This window comes from Talpa occidentalis, unplaced genomic scaffold (genome assembly GCF_014898055.3).
Source record: "Talpa occidentalis isolate TD23 unplaced genomic scaffold, MPIMG_talOcc4v2.1 talOcc4.5, whole genome shotgun sequence".
Taxonomy (NCBI): Eukaryota; Metazoa; Chordata; class Mammalia; order Eulipotyphla; family Talpidae; genus Talpa; species Talpa occidentalis.
The window spans coordinates 48,477,123-48,489,484 of NW_023604861.1; the positions used below are offsets into that span (position 1 = coordinate 48,477,123).

General features: G+C 40.5%; 1 protein-coding gene across 2 annotated transcripts in view; it reads right to left on the reverse strand.

Annotated features, from left to right (window-relative positions):
- The window catches only part of KATNAL1 (katanin catalytic subunit A1 like 1), a 201,852-nt gene that overhangs the window by 120,553 nt on the left and 68,937 nt on the right, over positions 1 to 12,362 (reverse strand). For both annotated transcript variants that reach the window (XM_037527105.2, XM_054701786.1), the window contains one exon: positions 7,006 to 7,148. The gene's annotated coding sequence lies outside the window, so the exon portion shown is untranslated. The remainder of the gene's footprint in view (positions 1 to 7,005; positions 7,149 to 12,362) is intronic.

Consider the following 12,362-nt stretch of genomic DNA (forward strand, 5'->3'; position numbering starts at 1 on the left):
TTAATCACTAAATCCTAGAGACTCTGGGGAAGGGAAATTTTTCTGCACTTCTTATTTTTCCCCATTTCTCCAAATATTATTTTAATTAAATAAATAAATAATATCATCTTAGTCATTATTTTCAACAAAATTTTATACTATGTGGGGTTTTCTACACTATTTGTACACAGTTCCTCCAACTGCATTCTGCATTTAGAGTAAGATGGATTTTTTTTTTTTCAATTTTATTTAAGCACCATTGTTAAATCTTTGCTGGTATTTTGGAAGCAGCAGATCCTCCTCAGGTGAGTCACCACAGCTCACCACCATCAAAGCACCCATGGTTCCCCACTGAAGTGCATTGTCCTGAACCTTTTAGAAAGTCATTTTTCTGGCACCAGTTGGGGAAAGATAGTCCCTTTGTTCTAGGAATCAACAGCATAAAACTTCTGTATCACAGAGAATCCCACTCAGCTTCAACTGCCCAAATCGCTGACATTGCACCATGGCCAAGATCTCTCCGGTTTTTTAAACTTCAAAGTTTGCCTGAGACACTGTTCCCATGGAAGCCCTGAGAAGGGCCTATTTCCATAGTGGTTTCTGAGAAGGAGAAGATATGCTTGTCCGTGTGGAATTTGGGGAAACACAATTTGGTCCATAACAATAGGATGTAAAGCACAACTAAACATTAGATAATTACAAAGTGGCAAGGTTAAAAGTAAAGGTCATAGCGAAAGACAGAGGAACAGAGAACAAATGTTTTATTTATATTTTTAATAAACATTTCTTTTAGCTAATATATCATGTGCATATATCTTATTTACACACCCTTAGTGACCATTGACAAACACAACTATTTAACTTTACAAACACAATTACATTTTACAAAAAGGGCAAACTTAATCAGTACTTTCATATAATACCATTCGTGATAGAGACGTAAAGTCGCTTAGGCTAAAACTAAATGCAAAAAGGCAGATAATTCACTAATGGCTCCTATTTAATCTTTCTGACATTAATTTGAGAACCAATAATTTTGAGACAATTAAGGAAATTGGAATAAGGGTTGTCTTAGAAAACATTGAAGAATTATTGCTAATTATTTGAGTATGATAATGATATTGTGGTTATAAAATAAAATGGAGAAACATAAAACTATTTTGGGGTGAAAAAGGAGGAGGAAGTGCTAGGGAATAAAAAGGAGGAGGAAAATATGAAGGAAATATAACAAAACTTCGGTAACTTGACTGGAGGGAGGGTACATAAGGTTTATTATATGTTGTGTCTGCTCTTGTTTGTGTTTGAAAATCCTCATTAAAAGGTATTTTAAAATATCATATCTGTTACATCAAACTGAAAAGCTTCTGTACAGCAAAAGAGACATTAACCAAAACAGAGAGATACCACACTGGTTGGGAAAAAAATCTTTGCACTCCATTCAACTGATAAGGGTCTGATCACAAAGATATACAAAGAACTCACAAGGCTCAACAAAAACAAAATAAACAATCCAGTCAAGAAATGGGCAGAAGAACTCTAAAGACATTTCTCCAAAGAGGAAATGCAAATGGCCAACAGGCATATGAAAAGTCCAACATCCCTCATCATCAGGGAAATGCAAATCAAAACCACACTGAGATACCAACTTACACCAGTAAGATGGCTCATATCAAAAAAAAACAAGCAATAACAAATGTTGGCCTAGGATGAGGTGAAAAAGGAACTCCCCTATATTGTTGGTGGGAGTGCAAACTGGTCCAACCACTATGGAAAGTTGTCTGGAGTTTCCTCAGTCTACTAAAAGTGGAGCTACCATATGATCTGACAATTCCACTACTAGTGATCTACCCAAAGAACACAAAAACAGTGATTCAAAAGAGCACCTGTACACCTATGTTTACTGCAGCACTATTTACCATAGGTAAAACCTGGAAACAACACAAATGCCCAGAAATAGATGACTGGATCAAGAACATGTGGTATATATACACAATGGAATATTATTCAGCAATCAAAAAAGATAAACTCATGCCATTCACAGCAACGTGGATGGAGCTAGAAGGAATTATGCTCAGTGAAATAAGCCAGAAGGAAAAAAGAAAAATATCGGATGTTTTCACTTATAACAGGAATATAGGGGAACCAAACAAGACATCAGTGTAAAAAAAAAAATAATAACAGCATAAAACACAACAAAGCAAAACCAGACAATTATAAACCAGAGACATCCTGCAAGGGAGGAGGAGGGAGAGGGATCAGAGGGAGGGAGGGAGGAGCACAGGGGACTGAGGTGATGGTGCACGGGTGCCTTGGGGAAGGAAATTCTATGGGGACTCAATCTGAGGGGTGGGGGGAAGCAAATATTGTTGTAAAAAATGTAAAAAATTATAAATGTTAAAATTTAAAAAAGATTTAAAAAGTACACTATAACAGAAAAAAAAAATCTGTAAACATTTACTCAATGCCTAAGTGGGAGTCAATTGGTTGCCTGCCATCAGGGGTAGATTCAAGTTGTGAAGATGAAGTTTTGACAATTTGGGGAGCCCTACATGAGAAAAATCAGGAATACAAAATTTTCTTAGAAGGTACCTGTACAGTAAGCTTGAGCTTCCTGACAAATCCACCTCTGTTATGTGTTTGGTTTGACTAACCTCATGATTTTTCCTCAATTAATCTTTTTTTTTTTTAATTATGAACATTTCAAATATAAGCAAAAAAGAGAGCAATTAAGACAATGAACTCCTATACACCTATCACCCAACTTCCACCATCATCAGTCCTTAATTTATCCATAGGCCCGCCCCCTGGCCTCTACATATACTATGTTATCCCGAAGCAAGTCTCTTCTATCATTTGCTCTGTAAAATATCTTAGTATCCTCTGAAAGATAAGAATTCTTTAAAAACATCACCACAAAGTCATTATCAAACCTAAAAAAAATTCCCTATTCAAATCAGTGTTCAAATTCCTCTAATTGCCTCAAATTCCAGGGTTAATTTGAATCAGAAACCAAATAAGGTGTATCTTGTGACTGATATGTCACCCAAGTCTCTTAACCTCTGGGTTTACCTTGCAATTTTTTTCTTTGCAATTTGTTGAAGAAATTGGGTCATTTCATCCTATATATAGTCTTTCCTCCAGTCTGGATTTTGCTAATTATATTCCTAGTGTATCTTTTAACATGTTCTCCCAGCTCCTTTATTTCCTATATACTGGTTGTTATATCTACAGGCTTGATCAAATTCAAGCTTGATTTTTGGGCAAGAATATTTCCTAGGTCCTTCAGAACTCACAAGATAAATTATGTTTTGTTGGGTCAGATTAATAGTCATTGCTGATTATTACTAAGATCCATTGTTTCCCAATGTTTGTTTGATTTTTATTTAAATTGAGTTCCTTTCAGCAGGTGCTGCATACATTCCTGGGTGCTGCCTTATCTTTATTCCAAGCCCACTTTACACCTCACATGTTTACCTGGCTGGCTCCCAAAGGCACTGTAATATTGAGGGGATTAGGAGTGGACTGCAGCAGACAAAGACAAAGAAGAAAGAGCAAGCCTTGTGCTAAGGAAGTTATAGGGTGGTAGTTGGAAATACGTGGATATAACAGTGAAAGTGGTGCCATAAAGTGGCACAAATAACTTAGGCAGTGTTCCCTCTGTGAGTGCAGAGAAGGAAGCAATCATCAGTCATGAGAAGGCCTCTAACCTAAACACTGACTTTCTCCAACTAAAACGGAACATTGTGTTGATGACTGCTCTGTAGTCCCAGTTACAAGTTGGTGTCCACCCTAGACTGGCTGTTGCTAATCATCCTGTCCCTTCTCCATTGCGTATGTTGGGCCCAAAGTCTCACAGCCAGATTTCTGGCTCCCCCTTGGTTACATGCCACCTTGTGGTATAACCATCAGTTACAACATATTTGCCAACTATGCAGAAGAGGAAAGAGATCTGTTATCTGCTTGGGCAGAGGGAGGAGGGATAGAAAGACAAAGACACTTTATTGTATGTCTACTCCGTGGCAAACACTTGCCAGATAACACTTACCAGCTCAGACTACCTGGGAGCTAAGAATGACTGTGTGGAACAATGCTGGTCAATAGGTTCTATTAGCAATAGGTTCCATAAAGCAAGAAATTGGTGCGGGATGTCTGGGGAAATATGCAGGCCTTCCCCTTTTTTTTTTCCTTTCCTTCTTATAGCTTCCTGTCTGGAATGCAGAGTACATGGGAGACAGAGCAGCCAGCTTGTGACCATGAGGAGAGCAATGTGAAGAAAAAAGACTAAGAATCACACAACAGGAAGAAAGATGCATCCTGCCTTATGTTGCCAATCCTCTCCAAAATGCTTACTTCTGGGACTCCTACTTGCCTCTGAAAAAAGAAAGTTTTACTTAGCTAAACCATCATAGTCAACTTTCTGTTACATACAGCCCAAATGTAATCTAGCTGCTGGTATTATTATTATTATTATTCTACTTACATATTCAGATACTGAAATTCAGGCAATATAAGAAACTCAGTCACATTCAGACAGCCAGAGTGGGCACAGCTGATACTCAACACTTCTAACCCTCCTCTACCACCTGATTATAAAATGCTTTTGCTATTTGCTATTCCAAAACCGCAGGCTCATTCTCACCATTTGTACGTTAAAGGGATGGACACTTTGCCCTTCTCCCAGAGTCATTCTTGTATCTACTTCTAGCTTGCCATTTTCTTCTCTCGGTCAGAGACGGGACTGCTAGCAATGAGGATATTATTCTTTCCTTTCCAGGCCAGTCTTCCTGAAAATAAACCAGTGGCTGCTGCTGTAAATCCCTTCTCCCCTCAAATGCCTCTTCTATCTGCCCTTCCTACTACATTGCCCATGACCTGCAATGGAAGCATTTCCAGCACATTCCTGTTAAAAAGAGCTATCTTGCTCAGTGGTTCCCCACAAGGCATTCCACAAAACCCTAATTTCTAGGAAAGCTACTGGATTTAGTTAATGCTAAGATATACACTCTTTCTCATTTTAAATCTCAGAAATCATGATGCTTGTTACAATCTATGGATCTTTTTAATCATCATAGACATTTTTTCTCTTTTAACATCTCTGAAATCATGATTTATCTTGTAGGTGCTGACATTTTAGTGTATTAGAATGTAATGTTTCAACATAAAAGGGTTAAAATAAGTGAAATAACTGTGGAAAACATTAGTAATGGAAGAAACTAAAGTAAACAAAAGTTTTTAATGCAGGTCTTCTCAGAGGCTTAACATACTAAAGTGACTCTCAAGAGATTTTTAAAAATTATTGGCTATAAAAACTCTTTTTCTGTGAATACCTTATTGTACTAAATTTATATGGAACTCAATATTTAAAACTCTGCATTAGGTCATGATATTCTGGAACAAATGATCAGATTTTCCAACCAACACTCCTCTGCAGGAGAATTCTGAAAAAGTTGGTCAGATATGTGTAAACTATGAAATTGGCAAGTCTGAAGGATGGTCTTATAATGGGAGGGTCAAAGACCTCCTAGAGACTCCATTTACCCAAGTAAATCACTGGAAAACAGAACAGGTATCTTCAGGGGGATACTGGAAGATTGAGAGCGCAGTGATGCTGATTTTTACTCCTTGATTCTTTTTACTGGCAGTCAAGCCTGCTTATCTTCATCCAGTCCAAAGAGACAAGAATATGATTAGAGTCGCACCTTCTAGAGCCTGAGGACTATATCTGATCCCAGAACCTCAGGATAAAAATCCTTCATCCCAGAGTACAGATAAACCTGGTATGGCTCCTATAATGCTAAAAGGAAGGACCCAAATTTTTAGATAGTTTTCAATACTTTTTAAAATGAATTCCAACATGAAGACCAAAATTACGGCTCAGGGTCCTCCCTGGTGGCTAGAGGTTAAGTCTCAGCACTATTACCACCATGGCCAGTGTTCGATCCCCAGCTAGGGGTCTAATCCACATATGGCGCAGCAGACCTCTCCTGTCTCACCCACTGCTCCCCTTAGCAGTGCATTAGAGTAAACCCCACTCTGTCTTTGGTGAATCCTCTCTCTCTCTCTCTCTCTCTCTCTCACACACACACACACACACACACCCCCTACCTCTGGCCTACACCCCAGTTCTTGTATACATAAATAAATAAAAACACATCTTTAAAAAAAAATAAGGCTCATACTTTTAGGGAACTGACTCAATTAAATAGTGTTTAAACTGTGATAGCTGATGAGAGATGTATTTAGCTGGACAATAATCTAAGACCTAGGCAATAAAGGCCAAAAAAAAGGGGTTGGGGGGCGGGAGCGGAAATAGAAAACAGGAGATGGAGGCAGGAAATATTTTAGGGAAAGACTCCCCAGGGAAGGACTTAATAAAACACAGATTTTGAAAATGTTGAAAGGATGATGTATCACAGAAGAACACAGGACAGTAGTGATTGGAGAAGTGGGGGACATCCTGGATGTTGGAGGGAAGAGTATTGAGCTTACACATTAAACTACAGCCTTTAGACTAATGGCCATGTGCAAATGTCTAGGAGGCAGCTAGAGATGAAGGCTGGGTTGTAGACGGCAAAATTCTACATTTTGAAGTCATTTGTAGCCTGGTGATATTTGAAACCTTAGGCATTTATAGTCTTCCCCACAATGTAATACTGTTCAGGATACTACCTATTTATAACTGCTGGGAGTCAGTGTGAAAGACTTCAAGTTCAAGTTCTACCTCTGCTGCTGACCAGCTGGGTCTCCTGGTACAAGATACTCTTCCTTCTGAGGTTCAGATTTCTTAACTGGGAAAAAAAAACTAATCATACCAATTTCTCTGAGCTATTGTGAACATGAAAGGAGGGAGTTCTTGTGAAGAACCTTGTACAGTGCAGGGAGCGATGTGTGACCTTGAGCCTTTCTTGGTTTCTGCTTTCCCTCATGGCCACCCCACGCAACTCCCAAGCAGGCCAAGTTATAGGTCCATTTCTCCTCAGTGTAACAAGTGAGTCTAGTAACAACAAACAATCAATTTGCACTCACCTCCATGGAATGCGAAGATCAAATCTTGGCAGACCAATTTAATTTTCTTTGATGACAGATAGACCGTGTAGACAAGGAGTGAGCAAGAGATATAATCTCTCGGTGCTGGAATATGACCTTAGTTCCCATCACAAATTCATCAACTATAATAGAAAGAAAGAAGAGAGACTTTTCTTTATAAGATGCAGGCACTGAGAACTGAATAATGTCACCCAAAATGTGGCTTATCAGTGACTCAGCCTCAAGCCGGAAACATCCTACATGATCTCACTGGTGTCAGCGCTGGAGACCGTGCTGAACATCTCTATCTTTACCCCAGTGACGTAACTGAGAACTCCTAATTATGAGCACAGATGACACCAAGTTGTGAAAGCATTAGTAAGAAGGTAGAAGAGAAATCAAAATAGCATTAACCAACCAAGGAACTAGTTCATCAAGAGGATGAGTTCCAACAGGAACAAGTGTAATATTTTTTTAAAACAATCTGTATAAATGAAGAGGAAGATATGTATTGATTCGTTTCCCCCCAGAGGTATAATCAGGTAAGCAAGGTTCAAGTATGGCTGGGGAGCCTGCGTGCTTTGATGGATTTAACACATAGCAGAGAAGAAGGCAAGAACACAGAAGAAAGGGAAAGGAGAAGCATAAGATGAGAGTGTGTGTGTGTGGGGGGGGGGGTGCCTCCCTGGTGGCGCAGGCAGTTGAGCGCAGTACTGTGAAGCTGTCTGCAGCCTCTGCAGTGCCGGTTCGATCCACGCCCACCTCGGAGCAACCCACATGGTGAACAGACCTCTCCAGTCTCTCCCGCTGCTCCCCTCAGCAGTGTATTTCGTCAGTCTGCCTGTTCTGTTCCCCGCTCTGTCTCTGGTGAATCTTCTCACCCTCCCGCACATCTGGCCTGTTCCCCGGTTCTTGTATAAATAAAATAAATCTTAAAAAAAAAAAAGAGTGTGTGTGTGTGTGTGTGTGTGTGTGAGAGAGAGAGAGAGAGAGAGAGACAGAGAGACAGAGAGACAGAGAGGGAAAGAGAGAGAGAGAGAAGAGAAATGTGTGATTTGGAGATTGTGAAATGTGTTCAGAGTAGATGTATTGGAATTCTTATTCCCTTATACAGTCAATAAATAATTGAGCACATTGTAAATGCCTGCATTGTATCCAGTACTAGAGTTGTAACAGCAAACAGAATCCTGCCCTCATGGGTTCTTCTTCCTTCACCTGACTTCTAAATGATGAAGCACATGTTATGAATCCTTAGACCTTTTCCATTTCTAGCCACACTCCTGCCTTTGATGATGTTATTCACTACCAAGACTTCCCCCAACATCCATCTGCTGATGGCTCAAATTCAGACTTCCATCCCAGACTCAGGGACCAATTAAATACCTGTACTCTCAACCAATCACAAACTTTGGTCTATACACACGGATTCTTGATCATTCCCTCTCTCTGCCCAAACTGTGCCTTCCCCAGTGTTTCCCCTCTCTGACACCACAGCAAACATAGCCAAAACATAGTCCTTGGCTCCTCCAGCCTATGTCCTGCTGCTTCTAGTTTTCTGGAATTCATGTGACATACCACAGTGGAAAAAAGTCAAGCCCTAATACTCTTTTGTCTGAAAGATAGTTAAGACATGGAAACACCCCAAACACCCCAAAACAGATGAGTGGATCAAGAAGACATGTTACATATATGCAATGAAATACTAATCAGAGATCAAAAAAGATAAACTCACATCCTATGTGGCAACATGGGTGGAGCTGGAGCAAAATAAGTCAGAAGGAAAAGATAAATATCCAGTGGTTTCACTTATATGTGGAATAGAGAGAAACCAAACAAAGGGTCAGGAAAAAGACAAAACTTGCAAGCTGACCATAGATCTGAGACATCTAGCAGGGAGATGTGTGGGAGAAGGGTCAAAACAAGGGAGGAAAGAGTATAAGGGACTGTGGTAATGAATCAGGGTGCTATCGGGGACTGCACCTTTGAGGAGATATCAAATACAATCCAAACATGAACACTGATATAAGAAAATAAATAAATAATTTTAAAAAAATTACTACAAACAACTGGCACTAGAATAGATAGCCCCACTCGCCTTTTCTGATCCGTACTCTCTCCTCTTCTCCTCCCTCCAACCCCTAATGTGACCTTGTTTGAACAAGCCCTATCATGATCAACCTAATAAGAAGACTAGAAAAGGAAAGAGACTCTTTGGAGTCATTGCCTTGGGAACAAGGATTGTCATGTTCAGGAGGAGCCGTTACTGACCCTTTCCTGTGGGGGGAAGTGAGAAGATGGATTTCAAAGTATTGGAAAGTTCTATGGCAGAGGGTTAGTAAACTTTCTTTGTGAAGGGCCAAATGGCAAATACTGTAGGATTTACTGGCCATACAACAGTCCCTATCCCAAGCACTCACCACCCCCACTGTAGCCACTGAAAGCAACCACAAAAGTAATGAATGAGACACACATGAAGAGCAAGGCTGAGTTCCGATAAAACTTTATAGACACGAATTTAAATAGCATGTGCTTTTTATGTGTCACAAAATACTGTTCTCTTAATTTTTTTCAACAAATTAAATAGTAAAAACAAAAAACATTCTAAGCTCACAGACTATATGAAAATAGGCAGCTGGCCAGACTTGGCCCATGCTCTGAAATTGGTCAGCCCTTCATCCAAAAGAGTCATCGTCAACTATCTAAAGATATCCTTCCAGCAAACATCTGATGAGCGGAGAACTTCAGTCCCTTCCCAGGTAGGGCAAAGCACCACAAGAACTCAACCAAGGCGTTTGTCCTCTGCAGGCTCGGATATAGGTGAGCAGGAGGCCAGGGTGTGCTTCCTAGCTGGGATTTCTGAAGACAAAACCCTTGGTGAAGCAGCCCCAAGAAGCTAGAACTGACTTGAACTTGTAACTAGCTCTCAAAATTAGTCCTGTTTATAAAACTGGGTCTCCTAAACTTCAGTGCTCTCTGCAGTGAAGTTGAACAATAACAACACAGTTCTAGGTGAAATGGGGGAGGTTTTGTATTGGTTTGGGGGAATATCATTTAAATTTTTCCATTTATGTCAGTGTAATTTTTTATGTTAAAAAAAATAGCTGTTCAGATGAAAGAAGGCTAAGCAGTGATACTAGTTAACAGGGAGACTGCAAAATGTCTATCCCAGGTCCTTGAAAACTATGATCAACAAGGATCTGCTTTTGAGGCTTTAAGGGAAGCCCAGTCTGTCTCAAGAGGTGAGATGGGGGGCCTCCCCGGTGGCGCAGCGGTTGAGCCCTGGGCTGTGAAGCTGCCCAAAGTCTCTGCAGTGCCGGTTCCATCCCTGGCCACCAGGCGAGGGTCCCACATGGCTCGCAGACCTCTCCTGTCTGGCCTGCTGCTCCCCTCAGCAGTGTATTTCGTCAGTCTGCCTGTTCTGTTCCCCGCTCTGGCTTTGGTGAATTCTCTCACCCTCCCACGCTTCTGACTGTACCCAGTGCTTGTATAAATAAATAAATAAATCTTAAAAAAAAAAAAAAAAGAGGTGAGGTGGGATAACCCCTCCAAGTTTCCTCCATCTCCATAATTCCAGGGCACAAAAGGAGACGGATGCCCACAGGGTAGAGTGGTTAGAAAGAGCAGCTTTTTCCCCTTTTTTCCTACAACATAAACAGTTAAGCTTAACTCCCCAAATCCCCATGTAACACTGAATACCCAGCAAAAGAAGTTTTCTTTGAAATTGCATCTGCCTGCACAAGAGGTCTACAAAGCCTGCATTTTAATACTGAAATAATTCCACTTATTCAAGCTGCTGCTGTTGTTAAAGGAAGAGTAAAAGGAAAAGCATCTCAACATGACAAGGAATTTGTCAGAAACGACTTGGTGTAAACTAGGTACTGGTATCTTTTTCCTCTTAAAGAGTGGATGAAGTTGAGAAAGTGCCGCTTCTTCTTGACCTGAACTCACTGAAGGAACACACGATAACTCTCTGGCCACAAATGTCTCTGTATTTGGTGTCCACAGAGTCTCTCTGTTCAGTTTCGATAAGTTGGGTCATTTCTTTGCACCTTCTCAGTTCTTCCCAGCACCAGAGATTCTGGAAATTCAAAATATAATTGGCAAATTGTGTTGATGTCATAGCAAATTCAATGCAGCTCGTTCTCTCCAGGGCTGATTTCAAACCACTGCATTAACAAGAGCCAACAGTGAGCTTTCACCCCATAAATTACATGATATGACCAATTTTTTTAATAACACAGGGATAGGTATTATGTTATGATTTTCTGGTTTCTGAAATTTTTTTCTGGTCGTCACCTTTCATGACCAATCTTATTCCTGCTGTGAACAGCACGAGGTTATTGCCATATGACTTTTTTATGCAGTGTATTATCCATCAAAATATGCAGATTAAGGGCCTCCCCAGTGGCGGTTAGATCGCCGGCAGCTGGGCGAGGGTCCCACATGGCACACAGACCTCTCCTGCTGCCCGCTGCTCCCCTCAGCAGTGTACTTCGGTCCTTCTGCCTGTTCTGTTCCCCACTCTGGCTCTGGTGAATTCTCTCACCCTCCTGCACTTCTGACTGTACCCAGAGTTTGTATAAATAAATAAATAAATCTTTTTAAAAAATGCATATTAATTACTTAACAGAAAGACAGTAGAGGTTCCATTAAGCCTGCTCAGGAACCACCCAGCTGAGGACAGAGTCTTCAGTCACTCACTTGACTTCTGTCCTGGACAGAACTGCATGATTTACATTTGCTCGCACTTTCATTTGCCAGAAATAGATTTGCAAATATTTTCTCTTGGCTGGATTTCCTTCTCTCTGTTGTAGAATCAATAATTATGAGAAGATGAACACAGAGGAAGAGTACCGGCACTTTTTGTAATCACCACCACTGAGCACCTACCACAGCCCTGCCTCCAAGCCCACACGCTCTTCTCCCCCAACGACTGTACAAGTAGGTGCTGTTCAGCCATCTTTCCAGCTATGTAAACTAAACTGTAGGAAGTTAAATAACTGGTCTGGGCTCATTCTTCTGGTATGAAGCGGAACCTGGCTTCCAGCCCGGCTCCATTCGCCTCCAACATCTCGCTCTTTCCAATATTCAGTAATGCCTCCCCAAGCGACACGGAGGGACTAACACATCCATATGCCTGTTTATATGAGCCTCTTCCCACCTCTTTCAAAATTGTTACTTTTCACTGTAATTGCACAATGTTAATATTTCCAATATTAAAGAGGATTGGTATCATCCTCTTTCCCAGCTTTCAATTTTTGTATTTCCTTCCAGTCTTCACCTATGTGGATTTAACTAGTACATAGTTTAAAACACTAAAAATTTTATATCCTTCTTTTTGTACTTAACATTATATC